Source organism: Pleurodeles waltl, chromosome 1_2 (assembly GCF_031143425.1).
Source record: "Pleurodeles waltl isolate 20211129_DDA chromosome 1_2, aPleWal1.hap1.20221129, whole genome shotgun sequence".
Lineage (NCBI taxonomy): Eukaryota > Metazoa > Chordata > Amphibia > Caudata > Salamandridae > Pleurodeles > Pleurodeles waltl.
Window position 1 is genome coordinate 504,804,811 of NC_090437.1, and position 15,493 is coordinate 504,820,303.

Genomic DNA, 15,493 nt, shown 5'->3' on the forward strand with positions numbered 1-15,493 from the left:
CTCCCGTGTTGCGGCCGAAATCCCCGCTGGGCTGGCGTGCTGAAACCAGGTTCAGCGGGGATCTCCAAATATACCCCGCAGGACTGTGTCCTCATTGGCTGCTGCCCGGCGGTTTCAACTTGGCGGGCGGCGGCAAAGTTGAAATGAGGGCCAAAGTGTCCCCAGGGAAATTACAGTACTGTCAGAAAGAAGTGAAATACTTCGGACATCAGAGAGAGAAAGGCGTTACAGCTACTTTGCAAATTAATCCTCCAGTTACTCAAAGAGATGTCAGGATGTTTTGGGGAACGGTGAGTTACTGCCACCAATACATTCCCAATTTTTCTGTTATTTCCAAGCCATTGCAGAGGTTGACCCATAAGGACATAGCTGACCTTGTCACGTTTGATGAAGCTTACATGACAGCTTTCACTGAGCTGAAAGAGAGTTTGTGCAGAGCACCAACTCTGGAATTCCTGACTACACAAAGGCATTTTTACTGTTTTGTCATGAACGTGATTGTTGTGCAATTTCTGCCCTGATGCAGGTACATGGTGGCATAAATTATTCTGTAGCATATTTTTCAGCTACATAGGATCCAGTTGCTGACGCTTTACCGGGCTGCCTTAAGCAGGTAGATGCGGTTGGCTTGAGCATCACTCAGTGTGAGAGCATTGTGATGGGACATCCTTTAACTGTTTTGTTCCCTCACTCAGTTGAGGTCTTGCTTACCAGGACCAAGACTCAGTGTTTAACAAATTCCAGGTTGACCCGATATGAGTTGACAATTTTAGGCTCATCGAATGTGTCCCTTAACCATTGCAATGTCCTTAATCCAGAAACCTTGCTACCATCAGACTGCCTAGAGGTAACTGAACAGTGCAATAAACCCAGACCTGATATTCAGGATACTCCGCTGGAGAAAAATGGTCAAACATTTTTTGTTGATGGTTCCTGTTTAAGATCCAATATGGGAACTTTGAGAGCTGGTTATGCTGTGTGCACTATCTCTGGTATACTCAAACCCTCATGGCTTTAAGGGGTATTTTCTGCACAAGTGGCTGAATTGGTGGCTCTTACTAGAGCATGCAATGTTTCTGCATAGCTTAAAATTATGATTTTTACAGACAGGCAGTATGGATTTGGTGTAGTGCATGATTTTGGGCAGTTATGGTCCCAGAGAGGTTTCATGACCTCCTCTGGCTCACCAGTTAGACTTGGTGATAGAGTTCATGATTTGTTGCAAGCCCTACAATTGCCTGAAAGAATTGTTGTGGCCAAGTGCAATGCACATCAGAAATCAAGCAATTTCTTTTCCATGAGAAATTCCTATGCGGATCAGGTTGCTCACTTCACCGCACTGAACTGTGTGACATTTAATGAAGAATGTAAAAATGTTGGGACGATTGATTGTACACATATTGCGTTTGTCTCCCCCCTGGCAAAATGAACAGGTGTACAGGAATCATAAGAGTTTCCACTGAATGTGCAGATGACGTGCCTGGTGGACCAGTACATCTCTCATTTCAGTGCTAAGTATTCTAGGTCGGTGCATAATGCCTTTGTCCTGAGGAATAGCAGCATCCTAAATGTGATGGCCCAACCACAGTGGTACAGGGTGTGGCTTATAGGTGAGCCTTGGTTCCCACCCTGTATATGTTGGTGTATGCCTATGCTGTTGGCCAAATAGGATTGTGTATGGCTAAATTTTGTCCATCAATATTTGCAGGTAACTCTGATCACCCAAACCTATTATGGCTGCTGACCCCTGTGAGGAATGCCAGGACAAGGGCAGAAGACCATTATAATGAGGCACATGGGTGAACCAGAAGAACATATTTCAGAGAATCTTCAGCCTCCTGAAGGCCAGGTTCAGGTGCCTCCATCTGACAGGTGGATCCCTGTGCTACTCACCCAAGAAGGTCTGCCAGATCAAGTGGCATGCTGCATGTTGCACAACCTGGCCCTCAGACGCCATGTACCTTTTCTGCAGGAGGAGGGGACTGGAGATTCCCCTGTGGCAGTAGTGGACCATGAGGACAGTGAGGATGAGGAGGCAGAGGATGAGGATGTGGACAACAGAACATTAGTGAGTCATCAGTACTTCCAATGAAACACAGGTGAGACAGTGCAACTTCACATTTCTATGACTTTTGTTGTATTCTGTGTGGCATTGGCATGCTGGCATTATCCACTTTTTTCCTCTACTTACTGTTACCTATGGATTGTCATTTTACAGATGTTGGTGATATGACAACAATGTAATGTAAACAGCCAGCAACAGGTCATTCATTCTATGTTCTCACTATGTACAGTTCATTTGCAATAGATGTAGCTGTTTCAATTAATTCAAATTTGCAATGCATGAAATACTAGCAGTCAAAGTTTGTCCAAGGGTGTTTATTGCAGTATTAAGATATTGAGGGGAAGGTGTAATGGAATGGGGTGATGATGGAGGGAAGTCCAGGGTATAGTTCCAGTCTGTTTGTAGCACAGATGCAGTGTCCATGGGGGACATAGGAAGGGGAGCAATGGCAGTTCAAGGTGGACAAGGTGACAGAGTGGGACAAAAGGGGGACAATCAGGAGAGTCTCATTTCCTGGCGGTGGTCTTGGCAAGTGTCTCTGGCTCCTGTCTGGGTCGCAGGGAATGTTTGCGGGGTGGTTCACCTTCTGCAGGTGGAGGGATGCTGGTGGCCTGTGGGTCCTGAGGCGGGGCCTCCTGCCCACTAGCGGCAGCGGAAGTGGAGGGCTGGTTGATGGACTGGCTAGTGGTAGGGGCCCGCTGGTGTGCTGTTGCCTCCCTCATGATGTTGGCCATGTCTGCCAGCTCCCCTACTATGGAGATCAGGGTGCTGTTGATGGCCTGCAAGTCCTCCCTGATCACCTGATACTGTCCATCCTGCAGCCGCCTGTTCTCCTGCATGTTGTCAAGGATCAGGCCCATCGTGTCCTGGGAATGTTGGTAGGCTCCCAGGATCTCTGAGAGTGCCTCCTGGAGAGTCGATTCCCTGGTCCTGTCCTCCCCTTGGTGCACAGCAGTCCTCCCAGTGTCCCTGTTGGCCTGTGCCTCTGTCCCCTGAATGGTGTGCCCACTGCCACTGACCCCAGGTCCCTGCTTGTCTTGTGGGCGAGGTGTGGCCTGGGGTCCCTGTACAGATGAGCACATTGCTGATTGACGTGCCCTGGGGAAAGAGGTGTGGATATGCCGAGTGGGTGCTGTGGTGTTGGTTCTTGATGGGGGAGGCTCTGTGGTGGTCTGTGAGTGGGCTTGGGTGACAGACTGTCAGCGGTCCCTGATGGGCAAGGTTGGTCCTCCAGATCCTGGAATCCAGAGGTACTGTCATCACTGGGGGCCTCTTCTGTTGGGGGACTGGATAGTGGAGGCACCTCCTCTCCTCTGACATTGGCTGGAGTACCTGTGGGGATGTAAATGATGTATTATGCTTCAAGTGTGTGACATTTGTACTTCCCTAGCTTCCCCTCTATGGTTGGTATTACCCTGCCAGCTTTTGCTTGTGTATGGTAATGTATTGTCTTTATGTTAGTTTTTCTATGCTGTGCATGCTTTAGTGATGGGTGTGCATGCAGGCTGGGAGTGGTGTCCATGCATTGGTATGGCATGCAGGGCTTGGCATTGGGATTAGTGAGATGTGTGGGTGCAGTGTGTGGGATGGTGTGGAGTGATGGGAGTGAGGCTCTGGGTGTGAGATGACATGCAGTATTGTGGGATGGCAGGCAGTAAATATTGACTTACCAGTGTCCAGTCCTCCGGCAACTCCAGCGAGTCCCTCAGGATGCAGTATTGCCAGTACCTGCTCCTCCCATGCTGTGAGCTGTGGGGGAAGAGGCGGGGGTCCACTGCCAGTCCTCTGTATGGTGAGCTGGTGTCTTGCTGCAATGGAACGTACCTTCCCCCTTAGGTCGTTCCACCTCCTCCTGATGTCATCCCTTGTTCTTGAGTGCTGTCCCACGGCGTTGACGCTGTCCACGATTCTCCGCCATAGCTCCATCTTTCTTTGCAATGGAAATCTGCTGTGCCTGTGCTCCAAAAAGCTGTGGCTCTACCCTGACAATTTCCTCCACCATGACCCTTAACTCCTCCTCAGTGAAACATGGGTGCCTTTGTGATGCCATTGGTGTTATGTGATGTGTGTTGGTGACGGTGTGTTGGGTAATGTGGTGGGGTTTGTGATGTGGAGTGCGTGAAGGGTGTATAGGTGTAAGTATTGTGTGTGTCTATTTGTCTCTGTGCTCTTCTTCTCAGTCTCCTGGCGGCAATTGTTGTTTGTAAGGGGTTGTGGGTAATGTGGGTGGGTGTTTTATAGTGGTGTGGGTTTGTGGGTGTGGTGTGTGTATGAGTGTCAGGTGTGTGTTTTTGGTATTGGCGAATGTAGTGTTGTTTTGTATGTGGGTAGCCCTTCTGAGCATGGCGGTATATACCGCCAAAGGTTTACCGCTGTTAAATGTCCGCTGTGGTGATTCGTGGGTCATAATGTGGTGGGCGTTGTTTCGTTGGTCTAACGGTATGGGTTTTGGAACCGCCACTTTTGCACTGGCCTTTGGTCTGGCGGAATTGTGTCTGTGGCTGTATTCTGTCGGATTGGTGTGTGTGTGTCATAATATGGTGAACGGATATCTGCCACCGTGGCGGTAATTTGGCGGCCGTCAGCATGGCAGTAAGCAGGATTTACCGCCAATGTTATGAGGGCCTAAGTTTTTAATTGTCTCATTAATATTAATACAAGTATCAACAAGTCTTTCTTTTGTGAAAACACATATAGTCATCAGAGGAGGGATTGTTGGAGTGTAAATATTGTTAATAAAATGTGTCAGCAAAACATAATATGAAATAATGTGTGTTTAAAGGCCTAACTGAAAATGTGCACTTTGAAAATGTACCTACTCTGGTGTCAGTCATAATATTGTTCGGCATGAAAAGTATAATGTCTGATGAAAATATATTTTCTTTAATCATGTTTAAATATACTGACAAAATAAGTATTTATGTGTACTGAAAGAGTTATGGTTTAAAATTATAATGACGTGTTTTATTCTTCATGTTCTAGCTTCAGTTAAAAGGCATAATATTTTAGTAATTTTGCAGAGGCATGCAGTTTTAAATAAAGAATACTAGCATTGAAAAAATAATGTTTCTTCAAGCATCCTGTGTGACTTGCACACTGTGGAAAAAGTTATGTACTTTGCTTGCAACAGTTGTATTTCCTGAAATGAGATAATAACGTTCAAACTGAACAAAGAGCCACAGTACTCAATGTTGTGTTTTTTATGTAACATTTCAATTCTGTTTGAGTTTCATTTTTGGCAGGAAGTATATTTTATGTTTCTATGTAGTTTCAAAATGTAATTATTTATGGAAGCTGATGTCCAGACTGGAGAGAGGAGTGACAGCGTTAATCCAACCCTTGGTGACAAAAACGTGAAGAGATACATCTGATGCGCAGAAGATGATCATTGGCTAAAAAACTCAAACCACCCCATAGTCCGTCCAATGGAGGGTTAGTCAGTAACTTTTTGGGACTTGAATATAGCAATGTTTTACGTGATATATCAGTTCTTCATTCTCTTAGATTCCAGTTAGTTCTCTATTTTCTAAGCTACAAGATACTGCTTAGTTCCTGCCTATGATTCAGTTCAGAGATATTAGGCTCAACTTGCTGAACTGTTTCCCTTCCCTTCTATGTTCTGACACTGTTTTCTGAAGACCTGATGCTCCTACGCTCTGCTGAGGAAGTGTCTGTTGTTTTCTGTTCCATTTAGGGGAGGTATAACCAATGTGCATTTGTCTTTCTTGCAGGTTTTTTCTTCCTTAGAAAATCCAACTGCTTATTTTGGTTAGCGCCCTAGTTAGATGTTTTCCAAATTATTTTTTGTCTTATTTTTCCTTTTTGCTTGAAGCCCACACTTACTTTTAGAATTAGAGTGTTGGTTAGGGATGCCTCACTTAAATTTAAATTTGAATGTATATCAATTGATTGTGATTTTATTAATTCACACAACTAAATGTATACCATTTCTATTTTGCACTTGATTCTGTTATTGTTCTGCATTACTCTTTTGGAATGTCTTATGTTGAACGCATTGATTGGATTGAGATTTTTAAGGCGTTTTGGACAGCCTGTGATGTTTCTGTAGTTCTATCATTTGGTCCTGCGCATGATTTATGTGATCTTAGCATTGTTAATCTAGAGGGCAATAAATCTTTAAATTTTACTAAACTGGTGTGATGATTCATGACCACATAGGTCATAGTGTGTTTAAATTACTGACTCAAATTGATTATGTCGATTATTTTTATTGTTATATTTGATGTATATTAGATTCACAGTGTCTAATTGGATGATTTCACACCACTGTCTGAGTCAAAAGGTCCGAGTCGACCTCTGAGGGTAATTGATAGTTTATCCTAAATGTGTCACCTTATCATAACAATTAAAAGCAAATAACGTCCTACACGCCTACAATTGCATGGAGCAAGCCAAGGTTGCACACTTCTAAAGGTTGTTTGTAGTAGGGAGTTAGCCACCATTAAAGGATTGGGCACACGCCCAGTGTTGAAGACTAGACTATGTGGCCTAACCCCTGCTGCGCTCAGCCACCTGCAGCTGTGATTCATTTTATAGAAGTTAAATGAAATATATCATTATAAAAACAAAATTCACTAAAGAATGAGAAGTTATAGTTAGCGTTGGTCATAAGAGCCCTCTACTATATGTTTAAATAATTCTGAATTTATTAATAAAATACAATTGAAGAATAGTTATAGTGTTGAAATAAAGCTGAAAAAACATGACATTCCCCATCTCTGGTTGGCTTCACTCTCACACCAGCTATGCAAGCCATATCTCTCCCATACTAAATTCAATGCTTATTCTCTTCCAATGTTAATAATAATAAATGAGAGAAGTTCACACTCACCACCCCTTTAAGTTAGGAAACTTTCACATTGTTCCATAGTCATGTCATCTTAAATTTTTCTTTTGGGATTTTAATGGCATTGGTAAGGTGACTTGTCATGAAATTAGTGAAATCATTTATGTAATTTGAAGAAGACATCTGCTGCACCAAGGGTGAGGTCATAAGAATTTCAATCTGGATAGTGAATTATGAAGCTTCATCACTCATGAATCAGGACAGTAACTTATGAAGATGAGTTGCAATCATAACTGCAAAACATCCAGCTCTTTCCTTCTGCCCTCAGAGATACACAAGCTGTAACATTTGGCCTGATAAGCCAAACCCTGCTCTGTTTCAGGCCTTAACGTTTGAATTACTTTGTCCCAAACCATCCTTCTGATAGAGACATTGACTTCACATGTACCTGGCAGCACCCTAGCCCATCCTGCCTTACAGAGACGCCATAAAATGCAACTGTTTATACATAAACTCTGCACGCAATCCAGAGGCACTGATCAGGCATGGGATAACCTTACACAATCCTTAGACAGCTCATACACAATTGAGCCCATCTCAGCCCCATCAACATTTCATAATCAAAGGCAGGACTGATAGTTGACTCTGTCAATTCCTGCTGACCTTTTTAAATCAACCTAACATGTTAAAAACTCTGGCACTTCCCTCGTCTTTTTCCTATGCATTCATTGGGGTTCCTGACTGTCTATATCCAAAATTTGCTACTTAATGTGTTGTAACCTGTACGGGAAACTCAATTCTGCAAATTCCCAAAGAATATCCTTACAATTTATGGACCAGAACTGTCATATTTATCTGGTACAATTCAGTATCAGAGCCAAGGCTATTTATCACCATGATGTGTCAGGATAGTTACATTTCTCCCCAGCAGCAGGAACAAAGGGCTCCTAACACAAAGGGAGCAGTTAACAGTGACAGTGCTTCACTCAGCTCCTGAGGAGGAAAGGGGTGGGGCTGAAGGATCTGCATCAATCAATCACCTGTCACACTGTACCAGGGATGGGCCTACCCAAGTCCATTGAAGAAAGGGAGGAGCCCAGACCTCTGGAACCAACACTGGAGGGGATCCCCTTTGAAGATTTAGGAAAGTGGCCCTGTCAGCGATGTCAGTGAGGGGTGGAGCCGATGCCCCCAAAGAAGATGTGACTATTGACTCTGGGATTATGCCATTTTCAACTGTTCCAGCATACAGCGCAAGAGGGTTGGGAAGGGGTGGAGAGGAACCATGACACCCCAGGTTTGTCCAGGAGTGCCTGGCTTCTATAACCTTCCGTTCCGCACAAGGGAGAAACATTCTCTTTTGCTTGGTGATTTCTCTCTGCTTCACTGCTGGACTCTGGGCCACCATGGACAGTTGGAAGGAGGAACCCACTGATGCCAAGAAAGGTCTAAGGACTCTGCCTAGTTGACCCCGGGACCATTGGATCTCCCTAAGGACCAGTGGGGCTGGCCCCTCTACAACCCTTAGGACCAGCTGGGAAAAAGTCCTGGACTTTTGCACCCAGAGACAAAGACCAGGAGGAAGGTTGGCAGAGGGAGCCATGAGACCCAGCTCCCTGGGGATTACACCATTTTGGAGGTTGGGCGGTCTGCTGAAACTAAAGCTTAACACCAGGAGTAAAATGAGCCCAGGAACATCTAAATGGCCTGGCAGGGCCCTAGTTATAGTGTGTTTAACACTGGCCATCTTTGACCTCTGGCTAAGAAAAGTGAACTTACTTCCAGGTAGGGCCAGAGGATGGACTCTAAGCAGAATTTATTTATTAAGTTTTCCTCCAGGAAGTGGCTTGTGTGAGGCCCCTCTCCCTGGACTCTCTACTGGCCTGGGGACTACCGACCCTGGGCCGTTTATGCTGACACAATCTTCGGCCCTTGAAATCAAGGAGAATGGGTGAGTTCCATTGTACCTTCCCAAAGGCATTGTTCTCCCATTTGCTCCCTGTGCCTGTGTCTGGCAGGAGCGGGGCAGTGAGTGGTGTGCTCCAGCGAATGCTACCAATGAGAGGAGGCATTGGGTTGCTCGAGTCGACAGGCACCACCCAAAAACTGAAAAAAGAGGAAAAAGTGTGGGTATGGTTATCTAAGGTTCAGCAGGAGAGCTGCTAATCAAGTATTCACTGCTTCGGCTGGGGTGCCCATAATGCCCTGTGGGGCTTTTGTAAGTATCCACTTTTTCTGCTTGTGGTGGACACAAAACGGGCATGGGTCACCACCAATAAAATAAGGAAGCACTAGTGGGGCTGCAGGAGCGCAGCAGCTCTCCCCTTCAGTGTTTTAAAGATACTGAGCCTTTGTCTGCAGGGATCAGGAAACCAGGACCCCTCTGGAACTTTACCTAATATTTCCAAAACACTCCCCAGGCTAAAGCTTTTACTCTACAGTTGGGAATCCATCAACGTCTAGGGGTTTAAACTAAAACAAGCTAAAATCATAATAAATTATAATTAAAATCTAATAAAAACTTGCTAAAAATGGCTAAAACATAGAAAGAGACAAAGGCCCTCATTCTGACCCTGGGGGTTTGAAACTGCCAGGGCAGAGGAAGCACCGCCAACAGGCTGGCGGTGCTTCTTGGGCCATTCTGACCGCGGCTGTAAAGCCGCGGTCAGAAAAGGAGAACCAGCGGTTTCCCGCCGGTTTACCCCTGGCCCAGGGAATCCTCCATGGCGGCGCTGCTTGCAGCGCCGCCATGGGGATTCCGACCCCCTTCCCGCCATCCTGTTCCTGACAGTTTTTACCGCCAGGAACAGGATGGCGGGAACGGGTGTCGTTGGGCCCCCTAACAGGGCCCCATAATGATTTTCAGTGTCTGCTTTGCAGACACTGAAAATCGCGACGGGTGCCACTGCACCCGTCGCACCCCTACAACTTCATTGTTGAGGGGGGTTTCCCGCTGGGCCGGCGGGCGGCCTTATGGCGGTCGCCCGCCGGCCCAGCGGGAAAGCCAGAATGGCCGCCGCGGTCTTTTGACCGCAGTGCGGTCATTCGGCGGTTCCCGGAGCCGCCCGCCAGGGTCAGAATGACCCCCAAAGTGTCGACCATGACAAGCACGGCAGGCCTAAGTTAAAGGCAACATTGGCACAACTTTGGAACTTTAGGATAAGCCAATGGTCAGATTCATTTGACAGTAGTCATAATCTTGAAGAATGTCTTCGAAGCCATCAAAAGGAAGGGCATACAGGAAGGAAACCACATTGTCTGATGTTAGATCAATGACAGGATTAGCAGATGGATCCACGGAGCATTAGTGTGCAGCAGCCTCAAGTGCAGGATTACCCACGAGGGCAGCACCATCCAAAGTGCCTAAAGGAGCCAGACAGTCCACCAAGGGTGACTTGTAAGTGGCCTCGTAAATCAGCCTCAGTCTCTTGGGCCACAACCGTGAATGAACCCTCATCAGGAACATCAGCAATTCTTGGTCCAGAGGAGGCACTGACGGAACAGCAAGACACACCAAAGGTAGATGTTCGAAGAGGCAACAGGTGCAATGAAAGACTTGTTGCACACACCATAAGAATGGTCGGAATGACGGGTGACCAATCATGCTCCAATTCTTCCAGCAACAAAGCACCAAAGAAATGTACCATGCAATCAAGGCACACTTGAAAAGAGTGAATGGATGAATGAAGGAATGACTCTGAAGACAGTCTGGAAGATGAACATGAACCCAGACCCGACAGCCTTAAAGAACTGCACAATACCCGTAGTGCTTGAAGCGTTGACTATTCTGGATACCAGCTCTCCAAAGTGCTTGGGAAAGATGGTATTTAATAGGGATTGTATCTGTGCTGATGATCTGGATAGCATACATCTCTGTAGCGGATGTCATCGGAACTTGTTTCTGAAATAGTAGCACCTTTGGTCTGCTAAGCTTGTCATAATTTACAGTAGTAGTTTCACTGTGAAGCCACATTGCTGCTTCTCTTATCTCTTGTGTGGGGAAATAGAACATGTCCGCAGCAAGTTACAATTTTAGAGACTGAAATTGTGTAGGCAATTCCTGGTCTCATACCTCAACAGCTCTGTTCATTCAGGACCACATAAATTCTACTTGAAAGTACATGAAATGCTGGACTAATCAAAGGGACAAGAGTGGCCTTCAGAAAACAGGCCAAGCTTGCGACCCCCACATTACAGAGGCCATGAAGGGACACCTGTTTGCAAATCATCGAATGACTAACAGTATTTTCACATTTACTTCCGCTGAGAAAGACTTTTGTTTCGTGGTTCAGTCATTTATATTCAAAGGGAAGCTCCCACTCTTTTTTTAAAAAGCTATCTCCTAGCCACTCATATCTGCCCATGGAAAGATGTTTCAATCATTCAGAAAAACAAAAGGTGTAAATGGGCAGAAGTATAATGCCCTGCACAAGCCATACTGCTGATAGACTTTCTGTAACCGTGAAAGCCAACTTTTCTAACATTTCTATATGAAGCATGGTAAAACTTGCTCCCCTTTCAGCCATTGTCTGTTGTTCCCTGGATAAATTAAACCTGGGCAAACAGGTCACTACTGTTAATGTATTTCCATGAAATACGGCCATTTTTCAGGATCCGTAGTGTCCAACCTAACTGCATGATGGGACGCAGTTGACTTTGTCTATGGTGTAAAAAGGACGTGTCATTCTGAATAATGTCTATCGCAGAAGACGTTATGGCCCCCATTATGACATTGGCAGTAAATCCCACTTACTGCCACACTGACGGATGCCAACTTATTGCCGCGGTGATGGATATTTGTTCACCATAGTATGACACACACACACCATTCTAACAGAATACAGCAACATTCACAAATCTGCCAGCCCAAACGTCAGTGATAAAGTGGCGGTTCCAAATCCCACACTGTTACGTCAACATAACAACGCCCATCACATGATGACCCACGAATCACCACGGCGGACATTCAACGGCGGTAAACCATTGGCGATACATACCCCCGTGCTCACAATGGACACCCACATACAAAACAACACCACATTGGACAATTCAAACAACACACACCTGACGCCCATACACACACCACACCCATACACCCACACCACTATAAAACATACACCCACATTGTCCACAACCTCTTACAAATACAAATCATTGGCACAACACTGACACCAAGACCACTGGGACAACTAGAGCCACACACCACTCACACCCATACACCCATCACACACCACAACACATTACCCAACACACCCTCACCAATACACATCACATAAGATATATGTGGCACCACAAAGGCTCCCCCGTTTCACTGAGGAGGAGGTAAGGGTCACAGTGGAGGAAATCGTCAGGGTGGAGCACAGCTATTTGGAGCACAGGTGCAGCAAATATCAATAGTTAGGAAGATGGAGCTATGGTGGAGAATTGTGGACAGGGTCAACACCGTGGGACAGCACCCCAGAACAAGGGATGACATCAGGAAGAGGTGGAACGACCTACGGGGTTAGGTACGTTCCATTGCAGCAAGACACCAGCTTGCTATACAGAGGACTGGCGGTGGAATCCTACCTCCTCCCCCACAACTCACAGCGTGGGAGGAGCAGGTACTTGCAATACTGCATCCTGAGGGCCTGGCCGGAGTCTGTGGAAGACTGGATTCTGGTAAGTCAACTTTCAACAATTATCACCCCCAATACCTGCATGTCATCACATACCCTCACCATCACTCTCATCACTCCACTCCATCCCACACACTCCACCATCACATCACACTAATCCCACTGCCAAGAACTGCATGCTGTACCAATGCATAGACACCCCTCACAGCCATGCATGGACACTCATCACTAAAGCATGCACAGCATAGGGAAACAAACAATCCCACCATACACCAACATACAAAAGTAAAAGCTGGCAGGGCTACACCAACAATAGAGATGATGGGCCAGATCCTAGACAACGTGCAGGAGAAGAGGCGGCTGCAGAAGGGACCGTATCAGGGGGTCAGAGAGGACCTGCAGGCCATCAACAACACCCTGATCTCCATTGCAGGGGTGCTGGCAAACAAGGCCAACATTATGAGGGAGGCAGTGTCACACCAGTGGGCCCCTGCCACTAGCCAGTCATCTGAACAGCCCTCCACTTCCACTGCCACTAGTGGCCAGGAGGCCCTGCCACAGGACCAACAGTCCACCAGCACCCCTCCCCCTGCAGAAGGTGAACCACCCCACAAACATTCCCTGCGATCCAGACAGAAGCCAGAGACACTTGTCAAGACCACCGCCAGGAAATGAGACTCTCCTGATTGTCCCCCTTGTGTCCCACTCTGTCACCTTGTCCACCTTGAACTGCCATTGTTCCCCTTCCTATGTCCCCTTGGACAATGCACCTGTGCTACGAACACACTAGAACAATACCCTGGACTTTCCTCCATCATCACCCCATCCCATTGCACTTTCCCCTCTATATATTAGCACTACAATAAACACCCGTTGATAAAAATCGACTTTGAGCGTGTCATGTATTAAAAAAATGTATTGATTGAGACAGTGTTAGACCTGACAGCCTTAGGGTGGTCACCCCTAACTTTTTGCCTGCCTCCCTCCACTTGTTAGATGCTGTTTTTGCTGGTTTTAAGACTGCACACTTTACCATTGCTAACCAGTGCTAAGGTGCATATGCACTCTCCCCTTGAACATGATATCATTGGAGCATAACCAATTGGATTATTTAATTTACTTATAAGTCCCTAGTAAAATGCACTATGTGTGCCCAGAGCCTATAGATTAAATGCTACAAGTGGGCCTGCAGCACTTGTTGTGCCACCCACTTAGTAGCTCCTTAACCTTGTCTCAGGCCTGCCATTGCAGGGCCTGTGTGTGCAGTTGGCATTTAAAAGTACTTGCCAAGTCTAAAACTCCCCTTTTTCTACATATAAATCACCCCTAAGGTATGCCGTAAGTAACCCATAGGGCAGGGTGGTGTGTAGGCAAAAGGCAGGACATGTACCTATGTAGTTTACATGCCCTGGTAGTGTTACACTCCTAAATTTGTTTTTACACTGCTGTGAGGCCTGCTCCCTTCATAGGTTAACATTGGGGCTACCCTCATATACTGTTTGAGTTGTAGCTGCTGATCTGAAAGGAGTAGGGAGGTCATATTTAGTTTGACCAGAATGGTGATACAAAACCCTGCTGACTGGTGAAGTTGGATTTAATATTACTATTTTAGAAATGCCACTTTTAGAAAGTGAGCATTTCTCTGCACTTAAATCCTTCTGTGCCTTACAATCCACGTCTGGCTGGGTTCAGTTGAGAGGTCCCTTGTGTATTCACTCAGACACACCCCAAAAACAGGATACTCAGCCTCACTTGCATTCATCTTCATTTTGAATGGGTCTTCCTGGGTTGGGAGAGTGGAGGGCCTGACACTTACATGTCAAAGGACAGTAGCCTGCCCTCACACAAAGGACTGCCACGCCCCCTACTGGGACCCTGGCAGACAGGATTGAACTGAAAGGGGACCTTGTGCATCCTGCCAAAAAGAACTGCCTGGCTGCCCAAAGGACTTACCTGACTGCTTTCTGTGAAGGACTGCTGCCTTGCTGTTGCCCTGCTGCCTTGCTGCTCTCTGACTGTGGTGAGAAGTGCTCTCCAAGGGCTTGGATAGAGCTTGTCTCCTGTTCCCTGAAGTCTCAGGACCAAAAAGACTTCGGGCCTCATTCCGACTACCGCCGCCGGCCTGGCTGCCATTTTTAACATTGGTGATCAGCGGTGAGGATAGGACTTGAATTTGTTCCATGACATAGAATAGCTAAGTGTTCACTACCTACCCACAGTTGAAGGTCAACTTGATTTTTATCTTTTTTTCTACTGTGACAACCATCGCAAACGAACTGTACATAGAATGAGCATAGAATTAATGACCTGCAGCTGGCTGTTGTGATCACACCAGGAGTATTTGTCAAATCATCAACATCTGCAAAATGAATATCCAGAGGTAACAGTAAATGGCCAAATAAGTGGGAAATACCAGCATGGCAATGCCACACAGAATACAACCAAAGTCATTGAAATGTAAAGGTGCACTGTCTCACCTGTGTGTCATTGGAAGTACTGACACATCACAGATGTTCAGTTGTCCACATCCTCATCCTCTGCCTCCTCATCCTCACTGTCCACAGGGTCTACTGCTTCCACAGAGGCATCTCCATCCTCCTCCTCCTACAGAAAAGGTACATGGCGTCTGAAGGCCAGGTTGTGCACTACTATCTAGCGGAGGCACCGGAACCTGGCCTTCAGGAGGCCAAAGGTCCTTTCAATGATCCTTCTAGTTCGCCCATGTGCTTCATCATAACGTTCTTCTGCCCTTGTCCTGGCATTCCGCACAGGAGTCAGCAGCCATGATAGGTTTGGGAAACCAGAGTCACCTGCAAATACTGAGGGACAACATTTAGCCACACACTATATGGCCAACACCATAGGCATACACCAATATATACTGGGTGGGAACCAGTGCTCACCTATTAGCCACACCCTGTGCCTCTTTAGTTGGGACATCACATTTGGGATGCTGCTATTCCGCAGGACAAAGGCATCATGCACCGACCCAGGATACTTAGC